A 2447-nucleotide genomic window follows, 5' to 3' on the forward strand; every position below is an offset into this window, starting at 1 on the left:
AGTAAACTACTCAGCCAATTTTGAGTCTAAACATTTTAAATTTATACATAAAGGGTATTCACACATGCGGCAAGCATTTTAATCAGTTTTGAGGCAAAAATTTGGCTGCCAAAAGGTCAAAGTTGAAAAAGTTGACCTTTGCAGATTCTACCAAATTTCTCTGCCAATTTTGGGTCTAAACACTTGAAATTTTAGATGTAGGTAACTTGGACGTGAATAAAACTTTGTATTTTGATTTGAGACCAAAATAATAAATGTTCAGGGGTCAAAATATAGGCCAAAATTAAAAAATTGACCTTTGCGGTTCCTACGAAATTACTCAGACAAATTTTGGTCTAAACATTTGAAATCTTACATAAAGTATATTCACACGTAGGGAAAGTTATGAACAGTGCATAGGGCCCGAGCAAAGGCAGGCTGAACTGCTAGTATACAATAAAATTCTATTTTAAACTTGGAAAAAATGCTTCAGAAACGTATGGAATGCTTCAGACTGCGTTTGGACCATCTTGCATGAATCGAGTATCAGGTTTTGAGTGGCATAAGAGATTCAAGGAAGGTAGGGAGTCTGTGAGGTGTGGGAGGAATAAAGAAGTTAGAACACCAGAGTTGACTGGCCAAATAAAGAATTTCATGGATAAGGATCGTGTGTCTATAGAGACAATAAGTGCACAGTTTGATGTCAGTGTGGGAACTGTACACACAATTATTCGTAAGGAACTGAAGATGCAGAAGATTTGCGTGAATGCACCAGTCCACAACCCTATCCTTGTCACACACTATTTGACTAATATGGGCATCAAGACAGTTTCTCACCCTCCCTATAGTCCAATTATTTAATGATAAAAATAAATATATATTTTTAATGAGCAGTTCGCTTGAAGCATTATGTGTAGTATGAGTTATGTTTGAAGACTATAACAATGCAGTTTGTAGGAAATACCGTGTATTATAATTATTGTATTAAAAATGAACGGAAAGCTTCGTTGAACAATTGCAGATGCTTCTTTTCTCCCATGACGAAGAATGACGAAGAGATTTTAATCTCGAAAATTTGAGATATCAACATCTACTGTCCTATACAATACATTATGTTAGTAAATAAATAAATTACAATTGAGAATTATTTAAAAAATTTCTAATACACTGATTCGTGTCCATAGTAGTTCCTACAAACTGCATTGTTATGGTCTTCAAACAAAACTCTGTTCATATTTTTTATTATTTTTTTTTACAAAAATTCCTCAGAAAGTTCCCAAACTTTTTCCAATTATATATATATATACTAGCATTTCAGCCCGATGTTGCCTGGGTGTTTGTAGGTGTATGTTGAGCAAAAAAAAAAAATCCCAAAAAACGGGCAATTTTTTAAAACTTTGACCCCTATTATGACCCATTAAGATTTTATTGTTTTGGGCTCAAATCAAGTTATTAAGTTAGATCCATGTCTAAGGAACCTATATCTAAAATTTCAAGTGTTTAGATACAAAATTATCGGGGGAGTTTGGTAGAGTTCTCAAAGGTCAAATCGTTGAACTTTGACCCCTTAACAGCCAAATTTCTGTCCGAAAACCGATCACATAGATTTGTCCAAATCTCAGTACCCTGTATATCAAATTTCGAGTCTGTAGACTGAAAATTGACGGAGTTATTGCGTAGGGAAATGTACACAGACAGGCAGACACACACACTTTCACATATATATAAATAAAGATGGAGACCTGACCAATAACGAGAATTATTCTGGGCATCAGAGGTATGTTTTTGACTGTTTGCAACATAGAATTGTCTGAAGAGTTTGCTACATTAAAAAATACAGTGATAACATATTTTTACTGTTTGTTGTAGATTGCTAATGAAACAGATCTCTAACATATATTATCATAAAAAAATAAAAGAACGTGTTTTCAATAATTGTGAATTGAACGTAAAAAAGAAATCTATTTATCTATCTATGTATCTATCTATCTATCTATCTATATATATATATATATATATATATATATATATATAACTACTTCATTTATTCACATAAATTTAATATACGAAAGTATAGATTTATGCGTAAACTTTAAGTATTTACTTCAAAAGTGCTCAATACGTAGGTAGAGCTAGTTAGTAATTTATAAAATATATATGGCGATTAAGCTACACTGGATATATATATATATATATATATATATATATATATATATATATATATATATATATATCCTCTGAATGTTATTGAGTATGTTGCGGACTAGGATATATAAATCCTAATCCCGTTACAAAAGAAAATAATGAAACGAATGGAATGAAGGAAACAAAAACTCAATTGATGGATAAGATAAACGTGTCGTTTATTTACTGTTGAAAGAATGAATGTTTTAGATATAACACGTGTTCATGTCTGCGCGGGTGTAACCATCGTTTGTTGCGGGACTGGTAGTATAGAAGGAAAAAGG

This window comes from Euprymna scolopes, chromosome 34 (genome assembly GCF_053919585.1).
Source record: "Euprymna scolopes isolate OS-2025 chromosome 34, ASM5391958v1, whole genome shotgun sequence".
NCBI lineage: Eukaryota > Metazoa > Mollusca > Cephalopoda > Sepiida > Sepiolidae > Euprymna > Euprymna scolopes.